This window comes from Ochotona princeps, chromosome 7 (genome assembly GCF_030435755.1).
Source record: "Ochotona princeps isolate mOchPri1 chromosome 7, mOchPri1.hap1, whole genome shotgun sequence".
Taxonomy (NCBI): domain Eukaryota; kingdom Metazoa; phylum Chordata; class Mammalia; order Lagomorpha; family Ochotonidae; genus Ochotona; species Ochotona princeps.
Genome location: NC_080838.1, coordinates 75,897,648 through 75,924,592, shown reverse-complemented (window position 1 = coordinate 75,924,592; position 26,945 = coordinate 75,897,648).

The window sequence follows — 26,945 nt, the reverse complement described above, 5'->3', positions numbered from 1 at the left end:
TAAATTTAATAAGTTGCAGTGTAGGATCAATTGGATAGTGCCATGGAAAGGCAGCATTTTGAGCTGTTCATTACAGTATGTGAGTATAATTCTTTCAGAAAGTATAATTTATATTTGCTGTAAATATTTGTCTGCTTAATATGACTGTTGTGTTTTGATTTATATTCCAATTTTCTTAGCTGAAGCAGTGGATACATTATATGCCTCTATAATTCAAAGTATTTATTGATATGTGAAGAAATGTTTATTTTAGTTTAAGGGAAATTATTTAATGATACATTGCAGGAGCTTTTATGAGTGATTTCAGCATTAATTGAACATTTAAAATATCAGTTCTAGTACAGATATTATGCTTACTATACCTATTATTTTATTATTTATTAATTTTGAATTGTGTTAAAATTGGCAGGTAATTATGCATATTCATAAAGCATAATATATAGTTTGATACAAATACGCATTTTGTAATGTTTGATCATATTTTTCAACGTTCATGCTAATTATTTCTTTGTAGTGAGAAGATTCACAGTCTTTTAGCTTTTCAATAACAAATAATATACATTAATTAATGATACTGACCCCACTGTGTGATAGAATACAAGGACCTAGGGCTCGGCAGCGTGGCCTAGTGGCTAAGGTCCTCGCCTTGATCCCATATGGCCGCTGGCTCTAATCCCGGCAGCTCCACTTCCTCTCTATCTCTCCTCCTTCAGTATATCTGACTTTGTAATAAAAATAAAATAAATCTTTAAAAAAAAAAAAAAGAATACAAGGACCTAGTCCATTCCATCCAATTGTAAGTTTGTGTCTGCTCCTTCAGGGAACCCCTGTTCACACTCTGCTCACCTCTCCAGCCTCTGTAACTGACATTCAATTCTCTACCACTTAACATTTTAAGATTCCATGTATAATTGAAGTCATAAGGTATTTGTGTCACTGTACAACATATATAAGAAACTACATCAAGTTAAAAAGCTTTTGGGCAACAAAGGAAGCAAACCAAAATGACAAGACAATAAAGGATGTGAGAAAAACATATGGATCATAAGCTGGAAAAACGGGAAACCAAAATGTTTAAAGAACACAAACTATATAATAGTAAAGAATTGGCTGTACCAGGTGAGAAGGGCTTGACTAGGCATTTCTCAAAAATGACAAATTATCAATTTATATAAGAGAAAACTGAGTGCCCCTAATATTCAGAGAAATTATTATAACTATAGTGAGGTATCACCAATTCTGAGTTATACTGGTTATTATCAAAAACACGTTAAGCCCAGTGATGGTGAGGATGTAGAATGAAGGAAGTCCCCATCAGTTGCTCATTTTATTAGAAGTTCATGTAGCCATTTTGCATAAGAAAATGAAATGGTCAGGAAAAAGAAAAGTAGAACTATTATGTAATCCATTCTCTCACTCTCTGATTTGGAATCAGTTATGCTAAAGAGGCATTTCTATGCTTACATTCATTGAAGAATTTCCAGCAATATGATAATAAAAGTGTCATCAGTGAATGAATAGAATGCAAAAATGTGATAACAACACAATAGAAAACTAGCCTTTAAAAGTGAGAAATTTTTAAGCTCACAATACAATGAATGAATCAAATGGATAATGTAAAATCTACCAAATATAAGACAGACTTTAAGACTTTGTGTTGAGTACAGTAATAAGTCCCAATTGTGTTATTCAAACACTCAAAATCATTGCTTTTCAATTAATACTCAGCTGATGCTTTTTGGAAGAAATCCATATTTTCAGTTTTAGTGAAAATATGTATAAGCATGAATATAAATCTGTATAAAAGTAAATATGCAAGGATACATTACAGTATGCAAATGTAATATAACCATGTGAGACAAAAATCCTTCATTGAAGTCTATGAAGCAAGGACTACTCCAAAATCCAAAAGTTTTGACTGTCCATATGACGTCATGTTGAAAATTCCACTCTGATTTCATACGATGTGCTGTGGTTAAAATTCAGGCACACTAAAAGTTGTGAAAAGTATTCTCAGGCTATGTAGATAAGGAGCTTTCAAAACAGGAGGAGTTTTGCATTTAGACATAGGTCTTATTCTGAAGAATTTCATTATGTAGCAGCAAATATTCTAAATCTCCAATAAAAAGATATTCGAAATACTTCTGCCTAAAATTGTTGTTGATGAGGAATAGTTAAACTGCATTTCTTCACTGCATTGTAATTTTCCTAGAGCCATTTATTTAGCATCTCATATTTTCAGCTCTAGTTCCTAATGATCTATCAGGCACCTGGTGTGGACACTATTCTTTATGTAATATGTAAATGCTATACGAATTACTTCTCACAACAGATGATGGCAGCTGAGTACAAATCACGTGAATGTAAAGGAATGAGAAGAAGTTGTCTGCAAGAAACAGAGCATGTGCCCTTCATTTTTACTATTTTCTTGAACGTTCTTTGTGTGATTTTTGTAACTTTTACCTTAATACCTATATCAATGTGTTCACTCATTCCCTAAAATAATGTTAATCAAGTTTTCATTTTAAAAAATCTATCTTAAAAATAGATATGTACTTTGATTCAGCGGAGTTTATTCAGTAATGCAAATATATACGATACATGAAATGCTGGTTATTTGATTGGAGTTGTTAATGCTGTTGCAGGTCTTGCAGAACTTTTGAGAGGTGTCATGCAGCATTTCTTTCCCATTATTTTTAATTATGTATCTTGAGACATTTATTAGGAATTCATAAATAGAGTTCCAGAAAAAGTCCCTTTACTTAATTTACTTTGTTTATACACGTGACTCTGTGTCAACCACTTTGACTTATTTTAACCATCTGCTTTGCATGTGAAGAACATTAGCCTCATACACACTGAAAATGTTGCCAGCTGTCTTTAGGAGAGCCTGAGACATTTTTTGTAGATAGAGGTTCAGCAAAAACAATGTGTTTTTACTCAGTTTTAAACATAATTCATAATTCAATATTTTATACTTTTAAAATAGTTTTCTACACAAAGAAGACCAATACTACTTTCATTCCAAATGTCAAGAAAATGTGAAAACAGATCACTTTAGTGAGAATTACCATAAATTGAATCACATTGCCATATGCTTTAGACAGTTGGGTTTGATTATGTAAAAGAATTCTAAATCACATGACAAAATTTGCAATTTTAAAAGACATACTTGTAGATATATTTTCTTGTCATTATGTTCTCTTGGAAACAAACAAACAAAAAAACAGTACATTTATATCCAAAGAGCCAATAACATTAAAATTAGTAAGACAAAATGTGCTTTGAGGAATTCTATGTAAAGCAAAGCATGCCAATAACAGGATGTGATCTCTTCGACCACCAACAATAAAAATGGCACAAACTCCTACTTTTTCACAAGTTTCAAACATTTACTTTATAAGAGACATCTATAAAAACAACACAAATTCTCCAAACGTATATTGGAAAAAAGATATTCATAAGTCACAAGCTTTAATTCATTTTATTTTGTCTTAATTAGCATTTTATCATTTAGTGAGTCTGACTAATTATGTTGCAAAGAAAACTAAACCAAACATGAACAGAACAAAGTGGTTATCTTAATATTTCATCTTGCTATAATAATGAATATGGAAAGTTGACTAAAATATTAGCATTAGGAAATTATACTGAAAAAATTGAATTGACATTCTATTCAAATCTGAAAACAATGTAATACAATGAACAGTTTGTTAATGCTAACTGTTTGACAGTTGTGTTTCATGTTGTACACAATTGTATCTTTTCTCCAAAGAAGTCAAATGCTTTAATTATCTGGTGTGGAATTGGAATTGATCCCAGAAGTAATAACTGAATTCAATAAAAACAGAAATTTACTTTATTTAGTTTATTCATGTGTCAAACATAATTTTTAGTGTTAAATAATCATTGTCCTAGTTGAAAAAACATAGTGATAGAATGTCTAAATTAAATGTGAAATGTCTGCTTAATCATTCAGAATGTATAATTGGAATATCAAGTTTACCAATGTAAGTTAAGTAAGCTCAATTTTTCAGATTAATATGCTTCAGTCAAAAATGGTAAAAATGAAAATGTAAGGCCCAATGTGGTAACCTAGTGGCTAAAGTCCTCACCTTGCATGTGCCGGGATCCTGAATGGGCACCAGTTTTAATCCGGATGCTCCATTTTCCATCCAGCTCCCTGCCTGTGGCCTGAAGAAATTAGTCAAGGACGGCCCAAATGGTTAGAACCCTGTACTGGTGTGGGAGACATGGAAGAAACTCCTGGCTTTGGATCAGCTCAGCTCTGGTCATTGTGGCCACTCAGAGAGTAATCAATAGATGGAAGATCTTTCCTCTCTGTATCATTTAAATAAACTAAGTTTTAAGATTAATATATTTCAGTCAAATAGACTATACAGTTAAATTCTATTTGGAGCCAGAAGATTCTCACTTCATAATATAATTTTTGGTACATTTTTCTATATTAGGTACAGAATTTTATCTGTAAGGTAACAGATAAAGAAAAGAATATGTGCCTGCTCTACCTTCAGAGCAGAGATGGTCTCCCCAACAAGCTGTTGAACTTATCTGGACAATAAGATGCTGGACTCTATGCTTGGCATATGCTTGCAATGAAAGAATCTTGACTGAATTTGAACTGCAATACTGCAACAAGGTGGAGAAACCCACCATGGGGGGGAAAGGTAGGGGAGGGATTGGGGGCATCCCAGAACCTATGAAACTGTGTCACATAATGCAATAAAATTAATGAAAATAAATACACAAAAAACCAAAAAATCTAATGGGGTATTTAATTATGGTTCTTGCGATACAAGGATTATCATATATTTTCTGGAGTGGCACAATGGAATATGAAGTTGTGCATTCCAATCCCACTATAATCTTGTGTCAGTTCCAGGAGCAAGCCGTACAAGCCCATTCTCTTTCAGTCAGCGTTTATACTGTAAATCTTAGCAAACTGGAAAAAAAAAAAAACTAACCTTTAGAAGCAGGACATATCAATGAGAAGGGAAACTTGCCATTTTCGGGGAAGGTCATCATTTGTCCCTCATCAGGTGGCCAGGAAATCACACTATCAAACTTTCAGATTGGCAACACAGGAATTGCACAGCTATTTCCTAATTGGTTGAGAGAGCACCAATGGGGAATGTCTTCCACACATGTTTCCACTGCAAGCAAAATCAGGAATCCTTAAATGCTCAGTACATTTCCTAAAACCCTATTCTCTGTCTTTCAGAAGACATTCCATCTCCTGACTCTCTCCCAGGAGATGCTTTCCCTTTGCTTCTTTTCCTGGTCACCTGGTTACTTTGTAAAAATTTCTTTGTCTGCAACCAATTCCTGGCTTTTTATTTCTATATTAAGCTGGAGAAAGAACCCACAGAATTTTGCTGGTATCATATTATATTCCGTTTGTAGGCAAGATTTAAGAGAGGAACAGCCCAACAAAGTATTAAAATTAATGCTGGAACTACATGGTCATAAACCAAGACATGGCAGCAGCCTCCAGAGGCTGTAAATGGCGGTGAGACGATTCTTTCCTGAGGACTGCAGATAAGTCAGTCTGGATGGCACTTGATTTTACTCTTATTGCTCATCCTGTACTTCTGAGTACAAGAATCATAAGATTATGACTGTAATTGTATGCTTTCAAGTTTGCAGTGATTTGCCAAAGCAGAGATAGGATAGGATCATATGCATCTATTTATACAAATATTTAGGGTTTATTTATTAGTTTGCAAGGCAGATGTATATGGAGAAGGGCACACACGCACAAAAACACCTTTGATCTGCTGCCACTTCTGCATTATATCAGAGAGAATATATAATATTTGTCTTTTTGTTGGATTGGCTTATTTCACTGGGCATAATGATCTCTAGTTGAGACCATTGGAAATGGTAGAATATCATTCTTGTTAATGGTTGAGTGATATTCCGTAGAGCATATGTACCAGAGTTTGTCATCTCTTATTTCAGTGCTGCTGGGGTTGTCTCCATTTCTTTGCTATTGTAGATTTTTTCTGTTGTAAATATAGGAGTACAGGTCTTTTTCTCATATGCTGATTTCATTTCCTTTGGCTGTATCCCTAGAAGTGGAACATCTGTGTCATATGACAGATCAATTTTCAGATCTCTTAGCATTGTCCATACTGACTTCAATTGTGGTTGTACTAGCGCAGATTCTCATGACCAGTAATGTAGTGTATCTGTATCCCCACATCCACTCCAGCAGGTGTTGTTAGTAGAGTTCTGAATGTAGACCAGTCTCACTGAAGATAGGTATAGGTGAAACCCTAATGTGTTTTTCATTTGTATTTCCCTGATAGCTAGGGAGTCTGAGCTCTTGAATTTTTTTTATTATCATCTTATAATACAGTTCCATATGCTCTTGTATTTTCCCTTCTTCCTCCCTAACTTCCTCCCCATCCCATCCCTCCTTCTTAGCTGACTTCCCCTATATCTTTACAGTACTATGATCCTTCATAAACAGCCACAAGTCATTCATTCTGCTGTTGAAGTGCATGCTGACATTGTAGGTATAGACAATAGCAGAGAGTTCAGAATCCTGTTGTCAAGATACGTTTAAGTTTCATTTTTTATGTCTCTTAGCCATTGGAAGGAAGGAAGGGAGGAAAGAAGTGAGGAAGCAAGCATGGAAGGAAGGAAGGGAAGAAAGGAGGAAGGAGGGGAGGAAAGGAGGAAGGAGAAGAGGAAGCAAGGGAGGAAGAGAGGAAGGAAAGGAGGAAGGAAGGAAGGAAGGAAGCAAGGAAGGAAGGAAGACAAATGAAGAAAGGGAGGAAGGAGCAGAAGGTTGTTCTTCCTTGGGGATGCCCTCTAACAGCACAAAGATTCAACATAAAAGCTATTTTCTAGAGGTAGCCTAGTGACATCTCCCTGATGCAGTGAGGATGATAGTTCCTACCCTCATTTCCTGATTAGCTGTTATCGCTGCCTGTTGTTTGGCACTACTGTCTGCTGTTTCCCCGAGTGTCCCCTTAATTTCCTGCTAATTGCTTCCCTCAAAATCAACCAAATATAGGTGTTTCAGTGAGCCTTTCTGCACTACTGAGTGGACATATTTTTAAAAGTTTTTGTTGACTTTTGAGATGATGAAATGCTTGCTTTGGAAGCTCACTCCTAGCTAGTGGGTATGGAAGCTCTTACTTTCAACAAAGCCTCTGCTCACTCTTGAACCCACGTTGTCCTCCAGCGGTAGCAGTCTCAAACTCAGATTCTTTTTAAGTCACGTACGAATTTTTAGATATTCTGCTGACATCTCAGTCTATCCAGTGAAGCTAAATGCTTTGTTTCTCAGTCATTCATTCTCTATCGAGGTTCTGTAAATGTCTTGAAATCCCAAATTTCTAGACAGAATTCAGCGGAATCTTGCTCACAACTTCATGGATTAGCATGCAGACAAGAATCCAGAGAGATTTCGAACTGGCTCTAAATAACCCAGGTGGAACTGGAGTTAGACAACTCTCTGCTCTTCCTCATCATTTCACGGTACAGGAATACTTTCCAGGAGTGATTTAAAATTAAATAAAGGATATTTTAAGATAAAAATTATCCAAGTAGGACCTTAATGTATTTTGGAACTAATTAAATTTTACTTCTTCAAGCATTAATGTGTTTTGTTCTCTGAAACAAGTGGAGATAAGGTGATTTTGAATTTCAAATAACACAATTATTAAAATTACAAACATGGCACTGGAAATAAACTCTTTTTGTAGGTCAGAGAGCCTTATTAATGTGCACTTTGTTCTTTTTCAGGTATAATTTTTGAAAGAAAACTTTAATACAGATGACATAAATGAAGATTTAAGGAATATTGTAGTTACAAAATAACATAACTCAAACTATAACTACTGTGGACATTTTCATAATAGTCCTGTCTATAACTGACGATTACTGTGTTTTTGTACCATCTCTTGACATCCCGTTTTGGATTTTTTTTAGTTATTATTATGGTGAGAAGTAAATAAATCTTATTTACTGGCTTCTATGGTTCTTTTCCTGGGTATAACATAGACATTGACAAATTTATATTTTGAGAAAGTGCCAATACTATAGGAACTTAAAAACAAGCAAAGTGTATTAAAAAGTCAAGATAAGCTCCAGAATAATAGGATTGTAATTTTTGCCAGAAAAAAGAGAAAATTAGTGGGGGAGGTTGCAGTGCTATGCTGTCATAGCTATGACTGCAAGGCAGGTAACAAATAGTTCTACACAGACATTGCAGAGAGAACTAAACAATTAAAACAAGTCCATACGACATAGAATGTAAGAGCTAAGTTTGGTAATTTCATATACTCTCAAACTTTTCCATTAAAATGCTAACAAGAAAACTTACATGGATACATTAAACTGATAAGTAGCATATCAGACATCAGCATTATTTTAGAGCAAACAATTTTGTTAGCAAGGATTTTAGAGGATGCAGGATACTGACTTAATCTTGAGATTGTAGATTAGCCAATACTTATTAAGATTGCTTAATCCACTTATTTTACACTTGTAAAAGCATAAATGCCGATGAAACTGAATCATTAGGAACTGCAGTACTCTGAAGTCAATGAACATTTTAAAATCTCGGATCTGCTGGGCTAACTGCATTACGGCATAGATGGCAGTCAGCTACACAAATCTCACTTATTCTCCTAGAACCTCTCATTTCTTGTATTTCTCTTTCTACTCTTCCTACTTCTGGATGCATCTTAGAATTTTATTCTACAACATGTTTTCTATCTGTTTCATAATGTCTCTGGGCAAATTCCCTTTGGTTTATTTTTTAGATGTTTCAGATGCTCAGAGTATGTAAATGTTTCAGCAAGTTAAACAAGCTGAAATTGTGTTCCTAGGGTGTGAATCAGCTCACTCTATCCTCTAGTTAGGTGAGTCTGAAACAGTAATTTGCAACTAGCAAAGAATAAGAAATCATGAATAATCTTGATTTTTTCATATTCATTTCGGTAATTTTTTTTGGTAGAGACACATTTAAACAGTAGAGAAACATTAGCCAGCATGAAGTAAAGAGGGCACATTCCAGGAAATAGGAGGGGACAGACAGCAGAGGGGAACCTGGAGACTGACAGACATGGAAAGCAGCAGAGACAACAGTGTGCTGCTCCAGTGACCAGATAGCCCAGCGGCATTCAGCAAGCAGCGATCTGAACTGCGCCAGTGGCCAGAAGAGGAATTCACCAGAAACTCAGGGGGTAAACCAGACCAAGTGTTGCTCATCCTGATGGGTTTTTTAATATGACTAGGAGAATAATAGAGCCACAGACCCCAACCAGGCACTGTAGGAACACAGCAGATGTCACAGCCCAGTCCCCCCACACCCAGAGCTGAATTGGGCTCCATATTGTGTATGCAGGCAAAGGCTATGGGACAGGACTGTGTATGCACTAAGCTGGGAGCAAACTCATTTTGGGATCAGTGAATTGCAATGATGCAGCATCCTACAGTATTCACTCAAAATAGTTCTAGGTATCCCCCAGACCTGTCAGCCAGCAAAACTCTAGCAGTGACACATAGGGTGTAATTTTGTACAATGTGGCAAAGGCTTTAAGACTGCAGTGACAAAAACAAGATATGCATGCATTGAAATGGGAGAAAAGTCACTGAGCTCAGTGCTTTGCAGTGATCTCACAGGGAAAATAATACTGACTTTGGCAGCTTACAACTCAAAACAGATCTGTGTGGCCCTCAAGCCTGATGGCAAACAGGTTCCAGCAAGAGCAGCACCATCAATAGCCTAGCTATTTTTGACACCTGGTGTCTCCCTACTCCTGGGAAGTGCTCAAACTAGAAGTGGGAGAAAGCTTGTACAGACAATGGCGCAGCCACAGCACAGTATCACAGGAAGTGGACAGTGGTGATTAAGGAGCTGGGGCTATGAAGATGGTGGTAGAAGTCTAACATACGAGCCCAGATATGAAACTCACTGGAGGGAGTGGCACAAGTGACTGCAAACAAATAAATGTGTACCAACTGCAATAAGTAAAATAGAACTGTAGACCTGTGAGTAACACAGCTTAGAAACTTGCCCTAAGGAGAATAATCTGCTAATCAGAAGTACAATGACCAAAAGCAAAGAAGTGATAGAGGCACAACAAATATTACTGAAGATTCTCCTGCAGGTGAGCCAAAGCCCTTGCCAACTTGACAGCTGAGGAATGCATTGGGAAAATGGGGAATACAGAATTTAGCAAACTCATTATGAAGTGTCCTATCAGCAATGAGATGCACATCACGGAGTTGAAGGACTCCAAGGAGTATGTCACACAGGAAATAGCAACACCGAAACAAAATCAAGCTGAATTATTGGAAATGAAGGATACAACAGAGCAAACATAAAAATTCAGTGAAAAGTCTCCATAAAGAGAATGAAGGAGGCAGAAGAAAGGATCGTTTCAAAAACCTTTTTAAAGATATGATTTCCAGAAGAAAACCTAATATGTGGTCAGTTCCTTATTAAGTTTATCACAAAGTGAGATTTTGAAGGAAGTTTTCTCAAAAGGCATTGATAGAGAACATCGCCATCAGCTGAAGAGATACAGAACAATAAGTAACAGCATTTGAATGTTTAGGTAGCATATATAGAATATGTCATCTACATTCTCACATGCTAAATGCTTCAGGTAGTTGTCCTGTTCCCTGCACTCATTCCGGGTTCTCAATTTGTAGATGATGAAAGTGAAGCCTCAGGATACATACAAAGTCAACTTTGGCAAAACGGAAATCATTTTGTTCCTCAAGATAAGCTTCAGAGGATATACACCAAGGAAACATAAGTGCAATGCACGTTAGAGCAGCCTTTCCTTTTGTTTTGTTTCAATTAAGGAACAAAATTTTGCTACCTTCCCCATTATGTTAGTGCAACTCACTATTCCCACTTCTAATCATTGCTGCAACACAGGCAGTTTTCTCTATGTGCATCTAGGCAAAAAATGGATAAAGAAAATCAGAGTTGGGAGAAGGGCAAATATATACTTGGATATGTGAGGAAAAGTCCATTGAATGACTAAGTCTCAGTAAAGGAAATGCCCTTTCCCAATATTCAGTGACAGAAACACAAAATCCCACAAGAACTCCATGCAACCTGTATTGCTGTGTGACTCATCTGATTTTCTGTGATGCCTGATGCCAACAGAAGACATTGGAAGGTGCTAGAATCATGTTTATAACCGTAACGAGTCAAATGCATTCTGTTTGCTGAATAATTCTCTACAGTACAAAAAAAAAATGAAAAAACTCATCTGACAACATTTCTCATTTCTCATCTCTTTGTTTTATAGAGGCTGTCTTTTGCTTATACTGTAGGTTAAGGCAGTGTTTTCTTTCCCCTTTACGCATGCATCATCAGTACAGAGATGCCCAACAAATCCAAGTCTACCACAGTATTAAGAAAGGTAATAATGCTGTATGACTCATCTTGTGTTCAAATAAACAAAGATTTAAACACCAATGCCCAAATGTGCTTTGTTCCTGCCCTAGCTGAATCTGAGAAACATGTTTTGCCTCTAACAGGCACAGAAAAGAGAACAGCAGTTTTCATACCTTGTCTAGCCACGATGTCACCAACATGTTTCATACTTTCTGATCATCTTAATATGGAGAATCATTTCCACTAATTTTTTTGAGTAAAAAATGTTAAATGTCAACATTTGAAATTTTATGTTAAGGGCCCGGCGGCGTGGCCTAGCGGCTAAAGTCCTCGCCTTGAAAACCCCGGGATCCCATATGGGCGCCGGTTCTAATCCCGGCAGCTCCACTTCCCATCCAGCTCCCTGCTTGTGGCCTGGGAAAGCAGTTGAGGACGGCCCAATGCATTGGGACCCTGCACCCGCGTGGGAGACCCGGAAGAGGTTCCAGGTTCCCGGCTTCGGATCGGCGCGCATCGGCCCGTTGCGGCTCACTTGGGGAGTGAATCATGGGATCTTCCTCTCTGTCTCTCCTCTGTATATATCTGGCTGTAATAAAATGAATAAATCTTTAAAAAAAAAAGAAATTTTATGTTAAGATTTCATATGATCTTACTTTTTAATCAATTACTAGGTTCATGGTGAAAAGAAGTTTTTTTTAAATCATATTTGTGGTTTATTATTCTGGTTTTTACTGAAGCACAACTCTGACCATTTTTTTTTTGTTTTGGTTGTTTTAAAACACATTTTGTGGCACTGTGCACAGCTGTGCACAGCTGGCTGAGTATCCTTTTAGGAAATTCACATTCCTACCTTAGTGGCAGTAAGTGTCGCTGCTACTGCGCTTTCCAGCACACTTCCTACTGGGGCATCCTAAGCTGCAGCAGGTGAGGACCTAGTCCTTGGGTCTCCCATTGGGGACCTGGATGGAGTTCTGGCTTGCCATCTTTGGAATGATGCAGCTGTTGAAGGCATTCGATGAATGAACCAGTCGATGGAAGCCTGTCCCCTCCAACTGCCGAACACCCTCTCCCCATCTCTTTCTCGCTGTTGTTTAACTTTTCATGTAGATCAAAACACAACAAAATGGATTAATTTTTACATGATTTTTAAAACTTAACCTTGGTAAGATGGAAATAGCAGTATGGCAAATGTTATTCATACAAGTGCTGGGAAGATGCACAGATGGAAGGAGAGACAGGGCGCCTCCGTCCGATGATTCACTCCCCAAGTGGCCACAATGGCCAGAGTTATGCCTATCCAAAGCCAGGAGCCAGGAGACATCTCCAGGCCTCCCATGCAGGTGCAGGGTCCCAAGACTCTGGGCCATCCTCAACTGCTTTCCCAGGCCACTAGCAGAGATCTTGATTGGAAGCAGGGCCGCCAGAACTAGAACCAGTGATCCTATAGGATCCCAGCGCATTTAAAGTAAATACTTTAGCTACTAGGCTACCGTGCCAGGCCCTACCCATATCATTTTTATATTCTCTGTCCATATGAACTATTGCAGCGAAAGAGACATGAGACTTATCTTTTGGGATCTCACTGATTTCATTTAGCTTGATGATACCCAAGTGAATCCATTTTGTTGTAAATGTTAGCATTTTGTCCTTCTCCTAGAACTGATTAATGTGTTGTGAAATACACATATGGCACTGTTTCTATCCACACACCAGTTGACTGCATACTTCAAACCTTAGCTATTGTGCATTGTGCTATTACCAACATGGGAGCACAGGTAGGCGAGTCCATGCTGTGCAGTCCAATCTCCTTCGGGCATATTGCAAGAGTGGAACACAAGGAATTCTCATACCATTTTCAGGATTGGCTATACCAGCTATGATTCACGGATTCACATCAACAATGTTTTGGGTACCTGCCTTTCCTCTGCACCATTTCCTTTTTTTTTCTTTTGCTGAGAGTGCTTATCACTGGGTTCAGGCGATATCTCAGGGGGGGATAAAACACAATACCAGTTCTTTTCGCCCCAAAACTCAAAATTTCATTTGATAGGAAGCCCAAAAGCATTTCACTTGGAAAGGGAATATTGTGTATTGCTTTCTCTGTCAAGAAAAGACAACCCCAGTTCTTAATCTTCTAAGAGTGACTTGATTTTGTGTTTAGAGCTGCCATGAATCTGTTGAGTATGAAATGTGGGCCTGGTGCAGTGGCCTAGCAGATAAAGTCCTCGCCTTAGCCATGATCTCATATTGGCACTGGTTCTAGTCCTGGCAGCCCCACTTGCAGGCCCCGGTCTCCCAAGGGTTAACTCCACAGCTTAGCTTGTTTCTCAGAGGGTAACAGGATGAGCAATTTTGGCCTGATATATCTAGCCACTGGCTTAACCGCAAGTACCTGCTTCCTATTTGTCAAGTTATCTGCCAAGGGATTGGATAAACACTGGGAGGAACTCAAGGGATTTAGGGTGGCCACTAGAGGATTGGATAGACACTGGGAGAAACTCAAGGGATTTAGGGTGGCTTCTAGAGGATTGGATAAACACTGGGAGGGGCTAGGCAGAGTATAAAAGAAAGCCTGGAATTTCAATAAAGATCGATCATATTCACATTCGGCATTCTCCTGACAAGAATGGTCCACTGCGTGTTGTCTTTGTTTTAACCCTAGTCCCTCCGCTCAGCTCGGGGTACGTGGCAACGCGGGTGTTGCCAACACCCACTTTGTATCCAGCTCCCTGCTGTGGCCTGGGAAAGCAGTCTAGGACGGCCCAAAGCCTTGGGACCCTGCACCCATGTTCAAGACCCAGAAGAGGTCTTGGCTCCTGGCTTGAGATCGGTGCAACTCCAGCCTTTGCAGCCGCTTAGGGAATAAATCATTGGATGGAATATCTTTCTCTCTGTCTCTCCTCTTCTCTGAATATTTGCTTTTCCAATAAAAATAAATAAATCTTTTTTTAAAAAAGTTTTTTAAAAAGTGGGAGAAATACTCTAGTCCTGACTCAGACTGCTATTCCTGGTATCAGAATTGAATGCAGCTATCATCCAAAATTCTGATATCATTAGTTTGTAACTTTGTTTTCTCGGCCACTGCCTAAATGTTTGGCTCAATCCTACACGTCTTATTGTAGTTCCCTTAAACTTGGAAATTATGCAAATGAGGTCTATTTTAACGAAGGTGAAATGTTCTCTCCAAGGTCTGAAAACAAGCCGCCATTTCTTCTGCAGTTGGTGTCCTGTCGCTTCTACAAACAACCAGCATTGACCTCGTTACCATCTCTTTCAGTGAGGTAGACACCATTTGATGAACAACGTACAATCTGGAGAAACATCAGTGTCTCTTAAACTGAAAAACTCACTTACAATGAATTCATTATGTGAAGAAAAATTACCGACACTACCCCAAAATCTCCGAATTTGTATGCATTGAAATTACTGTTCTAGATACGAAGGGGAAGGAAAGACAGGAATTAATCATTTTTATTAATATGATATTCAAAAAAGTGCACTTTCTCCTCATTTTTAGGACCCACATATCATGTCTGACACATTTATTTTTGTCCTTCACAGTGAGTTACATTCCATCTTTTGGGTTATTGGCACGAGGAAAAAGAGATAGTCTTGCTGAGGCCCATTAATAGTTTCATATATCACTTTCACAGTGACTCAGCAGCTCCACTGTGGAACTTCAATTTCTGACTGTTCTGCGTTAGTCAAACACAGGTAGCATGGTTCAGAGAGGTCAAAACTTATGCTCCTCCTCAGACACAAGTTTCCGCAGAAGGAGACTTGTTCTTATGAATCTACAGAAAGCATTCCTTGAATCGTTTGAAACGTGATAACACATCTCAAACCATAGATATCACAAATATTTCATTTCTTTATTGTCTTCAATGATTTATGACCTGGCTTGGCATACTTTGGTTATGTATGTAATTATAGTATTAGAAGTTCTACAGATGGATGAATTAGACTGTGCATGCTTTTGAAGGCCTGTGAGAGGTACTCTCATATATCCTAAAAGTAAGTTAAAAGGAAAATTTGATTTTTGCCGTTAATATCCGTTTAAAGGCAGGTTGACAGACAGAGGGAGAGCCACTTGTACTTGCTGCTCTTTCAATTCTGTGAACACTGTATTTTCTTCAATATTATTGTTTCCATCTATGTTACCTGAGCTGAATGACATTGGGTAGCCATAAGCAAACAGAAATTATGATTATCTGGAGTTTTGTTTAATAAAATATATTTCCTTTACATGAAGGTAAGAATGAAAGAAAGAGAAAGGAAGTAAGGGAGAGTGGGAGAGAGGAAGGAAAAGATGGAGAAGAGATTTTCTTGCCCGATTTACGCCTCAAATCATCGCAATGGCTGGGTTTGAGCTTATTCAAAGCCAGGAGCCAGGAGCTTCCTCTGTATCTCCCGCTTGGTTAAAGGGACCAGAGTGTCTGGGCCTTCCTCCACCGTTTTCTCGGGCTCATGAGCAGGGCGTTGGAACGCAAGCGCTGCAGTGAGGACTTGAACTGGCCCCATGTGGGACACAGGTGCTGCAGCTATAGAATGAGCCGGGTCTACCATCACTCTGACCTTGACAATTTGGAAATTGTAACAATTGTCATGAGAAGGTTTTTTCTGTGTTTCTGAATGTGACAGCAAGAAACTTTCCAAATTCCGATGAGTTTTTTAAATTAATATTTTTCCGGTTTGCATATAGTATCTAAGACATCATGATTAGATTTCTTAGAGACAGAATCAACAGGAAGGAAGCAAATGTATATTTCTGATGATACCAAAGTTGCCCATACATTATAGTCAGCACTCTGGCAGATTTAATGAGCACTTAACTTTTCCAAGTCAGTACTAGGTGATCAACAGCTAATACTATTTTACAAACATTTGAAAACTGCTTCAATAAATGTGCAGTTTAAATTTTTTCCTGATTTTTGAGTAACTGATATTTCCTGTTATCATCATTGTTTTCTTTGGTAAGCTACATCTATGTTTAATATACAAGCAGCAGACCATATTTGAAAACATTATTTAATAACAATATTTGATAATATGTTTGATAACAAGGGGACTTGTTAGATAATGCAGCCATAGCCTTGAAGTCTTCTGTAGGGACTCTTCAAAAGATATCAAAATGATGCACAAAACCTTATTTTAGAGCTCTTTTTATATTTTGACATTAACCTATTATAAAAATGATCATGTTATGCCTTAAAGATTTATGGAAATGTAGCACCTGGCCATTTGCCTTTCTGTGTTACCATTTGCTTTCTTTTTTCCCCATCTATCTTGTTAAATGGTCATTTTGACCAGGACTTGACTAGAATTGCTTTCAATTTAGGGAAAATAAGAAAAAATAGTACTCTGCATACTTCCTGTTGCGTTAAATGAAGAAGCATGAAACAATTGATTATTCTCCCTTTCTAATGTGATTATTGACCAATGAATAAAGCACTCTCATACTAATCAGCCTCCTATAACATTCCTTACCAAACTTCCTCCTAATCTTTTCATTTTGGTTGACTTTAGATTCATTGTTCCAGCATAGGTGAAAACTGTGTTGCAAAATTTCCATTTTCCCTTCTGAATTCATTAGACACTATTTTTTGCTCTAAAGGGAGTGTTCTCTTTTTATTTACTGCCTATGATTAAATACAATAAGCAAAGGTAGGTGAAATAAGTGTTGGTTGCTATTATCATTTTACATATATGTGTGAAAAGCAGAGAGACATAAGGACATTGAGGTGCAGAAAGATCGCTCATGAGGTGGTCTACTCCGCGAGCACATCAGGACCCGGGGCTGAGGTAGACCATGAGAGTAGGGACCCAGATGTGAAAATTATCTTCTGCTGTTTGCATCCTGTGCCCATGCAGGAGTCAAAAATGCAGCTGGAACTCAAACTGGGCACTGCAATATGACACAGATTTCCCAGGTGTCACTTTCATCAGATTCTATTTCCATGAGTGGTGTGTGGCTGCCTTAAAAATTCCAATGGCATATATACTCACATTGTTATAAATTCATGAATGTCATAAAAATGTGTGACACTCTTTCTGATGCTTAGATTATCTTTTTGAGCCTCTGAATATGGTAACCTCTGACTATGGAATTTTCGGTATATATATGTATGTATATATATTCCATATTCCAAATATATATGATTAATACAATTTTATATTTTATAAAACATTTATAATATATACTTAATTTAAAATCTTTGATTTTTATATTTATTGTTTATGATGATACAATTATATTTTATATTTTATAGTGTAATCATTTATTACTTATATAGTATATATTAGATATATAAATATATTTATATATGTATGTATATATATTTCTAGTCTGAGGAAATGCTCACAAAGATTTCTTCTCAGATCTAGACTAAACCATCTCTTAAAAGATTCCCTGACTCCCTTTTTGGAATGATACATAAATGCCGTACGAAGAACTAAAAGCACTATTTCATATTTTTCAAGTAGAATAAATAGCACAATTATATATCAATATATGTTAGTAACTCCAGTTGAAGACCTTATGTTTTCATATGAATTCTGATTAAACTCCTTATTTTTAGAATTTGTCATAGTATCAGAATAAGAGTAAGAGAAATGATTATTAAAAACAAGATATTTGAATGCAATTGCAATACAAATTCAGGTACTTGAATATATTACAACTCTTAAAATTTCTTCAAATCTATTTAAAGTATGAGAATATGTGAAAACATTGTAGAAAGAGGAATTAAAAGATAACTTTATTTTGTTCCCCAAATTTTTTAAATCCTTACACACAGGGAAAGTCGAAATTTCATGAAAAATATATATTATGAGAAAACTGAATATAGATTTCAAGTTTTTGCACAAAAGTGAATTCGCCTTTAATTCCATTTCAAGAGCCTTTTGTAGTCCTCTAATGTATGTTTTGCTTCTAAAGTGTAGTTAGTTTTCTTGTACAACTATTTCATTAATGTTAATTTAGAAAACACCCGATAAAAGCCATCATTATACTAAATATCTCAGAGACAGAGATGGGGGAAAATGAGAGAGAGATTCTTGAATGTTCTGGTTCAGCTTCAAAATTTCTGCAATACATGGAGTTGGGCTAGCTTGAGGCTGAATGTCACGTCCATTGTCTCAGTGCCCTGCAATCATGACAAAGATGGTTATGATTTTATGTTGTGTGTCCATGCAGCATCTTAAACATTGCACAAAATGCCTGCCTATGCTTTTAAAACTTGCATGAGAGAAAGCATACTTTAAAGACGTTCACCAGGCATTACACTCAAATCTAAGGCAGTTATTTGTGGTCCCTTCACAGGAAAGTTAGTCTGAAGCAAATCCTCCCCGCCCCACTGTTCACACGAAAGACTGGTTGAGGTTGATTTAACAGAAGTGTAGTGATGAGCAGCTGTGTAGGGGCGTGTATGCTGGCCTAGATTTCCTCTGTAACAGTCAAGCCCTCTGACCCATTTCTCTGACCCCACGCTTAACTTTAGGGAAACTGCTCTACATCAATTCTAAGCTGCAGAAGAGGCTCCCCAGGAACATTCCTGTGTCTTAGTGTTCAGGGACCCATTGCACTGCTAATCATCCGTGAACTAATGACAAATTCATAGCTTTCCTCCACTCCGTGTGCAAGCAGGGTGCTCTGAGACAGAGTGACTTAATTTCTCCTGCTGTTTGTTCTCAGTTATTCATGTGACTGCTTAATATCACAGTTCACTGTTTCTAGGCACTCTGCCAGACTACACGTCCAGCTATAGTTTTTTTTTTTTTTTTTGTATTGTCTTCCCCCAAGCCAAACACCTTAAATGAGTATTTAATTGGATTAATTAGAAATTATCACTTAGTTTAAGTAACCTAATTGTTCTCAGCATTGGCAAGATTCCAAAAATTCACGAACTAAATTAACTCTGTGTTACCAAGAAAAGGGCAACATGAATCTCGCTCAGAATCTTGAGGTGTAAATGAAGTGCGCCTACAAAAAATCGAAAGGTTCATGCGTCAGTAAATAGTAGATGCAGATATAACACATCCTGGGCACATACCAAAAAAACACTTAAAGCAGGAAGCCTTGATACTTGTGCTCTGCTTCTGTCACACAAGGAAATACAATTTTTACGAAAGTGATGGAATAGTGTTAAAAGTGGAGAGATCTCATATTAGACATATATGTTATGCTTATCGGTTTTATATATATAAACATATATATATAAAGTTAATAGATATACCCCACACACACATACATATATATATGTATTTCAACTAACAGAAAATGTGTGCCAAAGAAAATATTATTATCCATGATGCAATTACACTGGGGAAACATGATTAAATATGCACTTCTAAACTTCAAATTTTTTCTTGAGCATTTCCAATAGATAAGAAAGAAAAAATAATTTATTCAGCTTGGGGCACCTGAATGAATTAGAATGACAGACATGAGCCTAGGTTGATGACGCAGCAGCCCAAGCAGAGGTTTATTTGGTATAAGAAATGTAATGACAACATGGCTGGATAAAAACATGGACAAAGGAAGGTGTTGTGTGGGTTTCACCATCAGGCTGCCGACTACAAGCTGTTTTTTACTCCACTTATAATTTGTGTGTGTGTACTCACAATAATTTCACTTAGAAATTTTCGTAAAGTAAATAGCTCAAGATGACAAAAAAGTTGTAACAATAACACATGTCATTTTTAAAATTAAACTTAATTTTCACATCCCTAAAGATAACACTTTTCAAAAAAATATGTTTTTTTTTAATTTTTTTGGAAAAGCAGATTTACAGATGTAAGGAGAGACAGAGATCTTCCTGTTGATTTATTGATTTACTCCCCAAATGATTGCAACAACTGGATCTGAGCTGATCCTAAACCAGAAGTCAGAGACTTCTTCAGATTTTCACATGGGTGCACATTCTCAAAGCTTTGGGCCATCCTCCATTGCTTCCGAGATTATAAGATTCCGAGATTATAGGAGGGAATTGGAGCAGCCCAGATATGAGCCATATTGGGTCCAGGTACTTGTAAGGTGGAGGATTAGCACACTGAGTCACCGTGATGCACTCTTAAGAGAAAATTTTGTAAGTGACTTCCTTTGAAAACAGTGGAATCTGAGTGGTAAGACATACGAAAAGACTATTTGTGAGGCAAATATGACTTTATTTCATGTTAAGGAAAATTTAAATTACATAATATTGAACACATTTTAAATGGAATTTTACAAATCAGTTATGTTCACGAAAAATTAAAAATATGTCATTAAACCTGAATCAAATGAAAGGAAGTACACATGAATAATTCTTTCTTTGACAAAGAAAAATTTTCAAAAATTTTATATTATGAAACAAATCAAGTCTTCAAGTTTTATACTTCATACCACATTAGTCATCAAAATTTGGTTCTTTAATCTCTTTCATGAAATAAAATGTAAATAAATAATGTTATATAGTATATATAATGATGTTGAATTTGAAATCACTGAAGTAAATCTTTTTCTTAATAAAAAACATTAATGGAACTGAGAGAAGAATAATGGTGATTTTATTCAAAAATGATCTTGTTCCTTTAATAATCCCTATGTTGAAAAATCCTATGCCATATTCTTAAAAATGTTAATAGCTTCATAAAATTATCTCAGGATTAGTTTTTTGTTGTTGTTCAAATCACTCTTAAATCTGATTGTTTTTTCTCTTAATCTTATGTTTCTCCATTACAAAAATTGACTGAGGATTCTTATTAACAAAGGTGCTAGAATTCAATTCCTTTGAGTGTTAATTGTTGTAAACCCTGCAACAATGACTGGATTTTAGTTCAGTAACGAAAGCAAACCATTAGCCTTTCTCGACTGGAAACTAACTTGAATTGATTTATAGATTAGATGTGTCACTCTGATGGTGGGTAGGGAACAACAAACATTGAAATGAAGCAGAGTTACATGGCTGTTCTACTGAAAAAATTAGATTTTTATTTATGTTTTGAAGCCAGATGCTGTGCTTCTAAAAAAAATAATGCAAAATTAGCCCCAGTAAAATTCTCATGCTTTGCCCTGATTCCATTAATGAACGATAAAAATACTTCGATGGAATGACTAAAGGAAAAATGTGCAAGTACTTCCCGAAAGAGAGAGCGAGAAAATTTAGTGCATTTTGCTGTCATTAAAAACATTGGCATTTGTCAAGTACAGTGGCAGGAAGAGAGGGAGATCTGGCGAGTCACCCCCCCCCCCCCCGTCTTCAAGCGACTGTAAAAACTGAAACCCAGTGAGTCCAAAATCAAGAGCCAGCCATCACATCAGGGACTCAGAAATTTTAGCCATAATCTGTTGCTTCTCTAATGCATTTGCAGGAGGTTGGACCAGAAACGGAGCAGTGAGGACACCGACTGGAACTGCTATTTAAGATCCAGGCTTCCGGTTCTTTAGGATAGTTCTAGCTATCCGTGGTTTTTTGTGCTTCCAGATGAACCTTTGGATCATTGTTTCCAGTTCCATGAAGAATGTTTTGGGCAATTTGATTGGGATTGCGTTGAATGTATATATTGCTTTTGGCAGTATAGACATTTTAATGATATTGATATTACCTATCCAGGAGCATGGGATGTTACTCCATCTTTTGAGGTCTTGTTCAATTTCTTTTTTAAACAGTTTGTAGTTTTCTTCAAATAAGTCTTCTACATTTTTGGTTAGATTTATTCCCAGATATTTCATACTTTTCTCTGTTATTTTGAATGGTATCTTGCTGGTTAAGTCTTTTTCCATCTTGGGGCTGTTCGCATACACTATGGCTGTTGATTTTTGTTCATTAATTTTGTACCCTGCCACTCTACCAAACTCTCGTACAAGTTCTAGCAGTCTCTGTATTGAGTCTCTTGGCTCTTCTACATAAAGAATCATATCATCTGCGTATAGTGAGAGCTTGACTTCTTCGTTTCCCATTTGGATTCCTCTGATTTCTTTTTCTTGTCTTATGGCCTCAGCGAGTACCTCTAGGACTATGTTGAATAGTAGTGGAGAAAGTGGACATCCCTGTCTTGTTCCAGATCTCAGTGGGAAGGGTTCCAGCTTTTCTCCATTCAGTATGATGCTGGTGTTGGGTTTTTCATATATGGCTTTAATTATGTTGTGGATTGGGGGAATCACAGTTCCGGACCTCTGGACATACTATAGGGCAGTGGTTATCAAAACAGCGTGGTACTGGCACAAAGAGAGGAAGATCAATGGAGCAGAATAGAAATGCCAGAAGGAAACCCACACAGATACAGCCAAATAATCTTTGACAAAAAGACAAACGACAACCCAGGCAAATGGGAAGGTCTGTTCAATAAATGCTGTTGGGACAACTGGTTGATAGCCTGCAGAAACAAAAAAATAGATCCACATCTCTCACCATACACTAAGATCAGATCTAAATGGATAACAGATCTAAACCTACATCCAGAAACCTTCAAACTTTTGGAAGAAAATGTTGGAAACACACTGGAACACTTAGGGGTAGGCCCTCACTTCCTAAAAAAGACTCCAGATGCAGTAGAAATCAAGACCAAAATAAACAATTGGGACCTCATCAAACTAAGAAGCTTCTGTACAGCTAGAGAAACAATCAACAAAGTAAAAAGGCAACCCACAGAATGGGAGAAGATCTTCGCACACGACATAGGTGATAGAGGGCTAATATCCAGAATATACAAAGAGCTACAAAACAACCAAAATGTCAAAACAAGCAACCCACTCAAGAAATGGGCACGGGAAATGGGCAGACACTTCACAAAGGAACAAACCCAAAGGGCAAATAAACATATGAAAAAATGCTCAAGTTCCCTGGCAATAAGGGAAATCCGAATTAAAACATCAATGAGGTACCACCTAACGCCAGTAAGACTGGCCCACATGAATAAAAGCACCAACGACACTTGTTGGCGAGGTTGCGGGGAAAAGGGAACCCTACTCCACTGCTGGTGGGGCTGCAGGCTGGTACAGCCTCTATGGAAATCAGTATGGAGAATATTCAAACAACTCAAATTCAACATACCGTATGATCCAGCAATAGCACTCCTAGGAATATATCCAGAACACTTGTTCTATGAGAAACCAACATGCACTCCTATGTTCATAGCAGCACAATCAGTAATTGCAAAAACATGGAAACAACCAAAATGCCCATCAACAGAGGATTGGATCAGAAAGCTATGGTTCATCTACTCCATGGAATACTACTCAGCTATTAAAAAAAACAAAATGCAGTTCTTTGTGGCCAAATGGGCCAAACTGGAAACCATAATGCTAAGGGAAATGAGCCAATCCCAAAAGGTTAAATACCACATGTTTGCCTTAATTTAAGATGATATGATGTTATGTATAACATGTTATGTTTTGAATGTTATATGTTGTGTATAAACTAAAATTGAAGTATAGGTGAGGTGGTCACAGAAGGTGGCTGGGAACCCGCATTTACTTTTAACATATTGGTTACTCATTACTATGTCAATTAATTCCATAATGATGTAAATTTTTGCTGATGGTATGTTGGAGCTTTCAATTGACTGGGATGATACTCTGCTGGCTCTGTCATCAGACCAGAGAGGGTATACCTAAGAAGCCGTTGAACTTGACGGGACAATAAGATGCTGGACTCTATGTTTGGTATACGCTTGCAATGGGGAAATCTCAACTGAACTTGAGCTGTGGTTATGCAACAAGGTGGAGGAATCCACCATGGTGGGAGGGTTTGGGGAGGGGTGGGGAGAACCCAAGTATCTATGTAACTGTGTCACATAATACAATGTAATTACTGAAGTTAAATAATAAATAATTTAAAAAAAAAAAGATCCAGGCTTCCGGAGCAACAGTTTAACTAAAAGTGCTGCAATGCTTGGTCTTGTCACTTGACCAAGAGTCCTACAATGCTATCTTTGACTGTACTATAAAGTGTATACATGATTCTGATCATTGTTTTCTGGAAACCTGCAGTTCAAAATGATCAGGGTGAGGGAAAATAAATGGGACATAGAGAATAAAACTGTGGTAGGGTTGATAGATAGCATTTATATATTTATTCGAGAAATTTGAGAAAAAACATGATAAAAAAATAAGATAAACTTGAGTCTGGCATAACAGCCTAGTGACTGAATCCTGGCCTTGCATCTGCCATGATTGCTTATGGGTTCCTGTCCTGGTTGCTCCAATTTCCCATCCAGGTTCCTGTTTGTGACCTGGGAAAGTAGTAGAGGACAGCCCAAAGCACTGGGACCCTGAACCTGCTTGGGTGACCTGGAAGAAGCTGCAGGCTCCTGGCTCCTTGCTCCTGGCTTCAGTCTGGCTCAGCTCCAGCCATTGTGGCTATCTGGGGATACCTGTCCCTCTTATCTCCTTCTCTCTGTAGGTCAGCCTTCCAATACAAATATAAAATAAATTTTTAACAAAGATAAATTTGTTTGATGAAACTTAAAATAATGGTAGTATAACAATTCCTAAACTTTATAAACTTGTTGGATATCACTGAAAATATTACTTAATGTTATTGATTTTGGATCAAGATATATCTGTTAACCTCTTACACTGCAGTGTTTTCCTCGTAAATTTTTAATTCAAACTAGTTCACTGTGGAAACAAACAGCAAAATACAAACTTAAATTCTACAAAAACATCTCTCCTGGCATTATCTACTAAGCTTTCCTGGTAACATTAACATTTCTCCCCTCATATTTATGGCACAATATTAAACTGAAGGATGATGGTTTTTTTTCTTCTCTGTCTTTCCTACTCTCTCTCTCTCTCTCTCTCTCTCTCTCTCTCTCTCTATATATATATATATATATATATATACATATATATATATGATTTTGCAATAAAAATAAGTAAATCTTTAAAAAAAAAGCATACTTTCAAAATATGTTTGTCCTGCCTTATTTTAATGTGCTCTTTGGATAATTTCATGGTATATGTGGATTTGACCTAAATTCTACAATGGATAATGCTGCGAACCTTTCATTCTTTACAACTGACATTTATATTTCTGCATATATTTCATCAGCTACATTCAAATTCACTCATTTACATCAACTATGAGTTGGATATGTTCTGCTTCCAAGCTTGGGACTTGTACAGAAATAACACCTATGACATAATTCTGATGTTTTTAACCCAAATTGCTTTAAGTAATTAGACATTTTCCTAAATAGTCTCAATGTTTTCACTGGGACCAGTGATTAATGATTTTAGGATGCATAACCATAGTAATTTGTAAGCAAAAGATATTCGTTGGAGTATCAAATTTCTTAGGAGACTAAAAGACGTAAGTAACAAATTCAAGTGTGACTCTAATCACTAAAGCAAAACACAGTATTAGTTAAATGAGCAATTCAGAGCCAGAGTTACTATACCTGTATGTGTATTCTCAACTAACAAGAACCATTTCTGAAGCTAAAAAAAAAATCATTCATGAAATTGTATGCTTATCATTACTGGATACAATTGACATAGAACACAGAGCATGTTTTCTATCTTTCAGGCTTAAGACCTAATGGTACAGGCGTAGTACGTCATCAAGGCCTGCTTAATGTTTAACACAAGTGCACACAATCATACTCCTTTGCATGCACGGAAAACACATACGCCTGCAAACATGCTGCAGCCGCAGGTTACAGCTTCATGTTCCGTGTGCATGGTTGGAATTTCTGGTTGCATGTTACTCTTTCTAATTGATTAGCAGTACTGTGGGTACTTGATAATGACAGTGAGTTAGAGGTGTACAAACCAATTCTGAGATGATAACAGTGTTCTAAATTCTAATTATTTTAAATAAGTAATTTAATCTGCCGAGAAGAGCATGGTGGGCACAGGTGACTTGTGCGTGCTACTTCGTTACAGTTGTGCACCCTGAGAACAAGCTGTCTTTGCTAATTGGTAATCCATATATTTTTTCCTGATGACCAAGCTGAAATGGGCAACTCAAGATAATATTGAATACCAAAATGAAATTTAGTAAGAACAGCATGAAATACCAGGAGTAGAAGTATTCTTTTGAGGGGAAATGGATCCTAGACCATATTGCAGAGTTCATTATAGATTCTTGGTGAGATTCTCCTGGAAGAAAATGAAGAGAAGGACTTTGAAAGATAGATTCCTAGAGTTTGGCATAGTTTTACTCACCTGATCATGGTGTGTCATGAACCTCAGCAGTTGCTCATGCAGATATTGAGACATTCTTGCTTTATGATATAAACAAATAATTAAAATTAATGATATTGAGTATTAATAAGCTAATTTATGATAAATTATGATAAAATTATTTTGTGATAAAATAAAACAATTAAAATTTAAAAGTTTGTATTCATAATATTCTGAGTAACAATTATACTTTAAGTTTCGCCACATATAACCTTTTCCATATGAATGGAACACTGTGGAACGTGCAAATTGGTATTTGAAAATCAGATGTAATTTCTATTTATTTTGCACTTTGTAATAATTAATATTAAATATAATTTTTTGAGAAACGGGCAGACAGTCGGTGGTCATCATCTAACAAATTATAGCTTGCAGAAC